Source organism: Lutra lutra, chromosome 6 (assembly GCF_902655055.1).
Source record: "Lutra lutra chromosome 6, mLutLut1.2, whole genome shotgun sequence".
NCBI classification, from domain to species: domain Eukaryota; kingdom Metazoa; phylum Chordata; class Mammalia; order Carnivora; family Mustelidae; genus Lutra; species Lutra lutra.
In genome coordinates this window covers 1930307-1930936 of record NC_062283.1, presented here as the reverse complement: position 1 = coordinate 1930936, position 630 = coordinate 1930307, and positions in this window count along the sequence as shown.

Genomic DNA, 630 nt, shown 5'->3' with positions numbered 1-630 from the left:
GAAGATATGCTCCAGTGAATATAATGAACAGAATCAGAGGTATAGTTATAAACAGTAACGAGGTCATCTTCCTCCTAAGATTTTGCTTTATCACTTGTACCCTTTTGAGTCTGGATATGACTCTAGGTTTCCCAGTATTGATGGGACAGTATTAAGAATAAGGTTTCACCTAACAGCAAACCTGGTTCTCTGATGCAGAGATATAAGCCACTTTTTTTTTTTTAAGATTTTATTTATTTGACAGAGAGAGAGAGAGACTGCAAGTAGGCAGAGAGGCAGGCAGAGAAAGAGGGGGAAGCAGGCTCCCTACTGAACAGAGAGCCGGATGTGGGACTTGATCCCAGGACCCTGAGACCATAACCTGAGCTGAAGGCAGAAGCTTAACCCACTGAGCTCCCCAGGCACCCATAAGCCACTTTTCTTATCCATGGTTTACATAATGTGTTTCCCCATTAAAAAGAAAGAAAGAAAGAAAAAAAAAAGTGGATCAATTTATTTCCTTGTAAAATAATGAGCTGTTGAAATAACGAGCTGTGAAACTTAAAAGAAAGATACAAATTGTTGGTAAATAATCACAGCCATGAATCTGAAAACCCCCCAAATACTGTGCTCCTCCAACCAAATAATGAC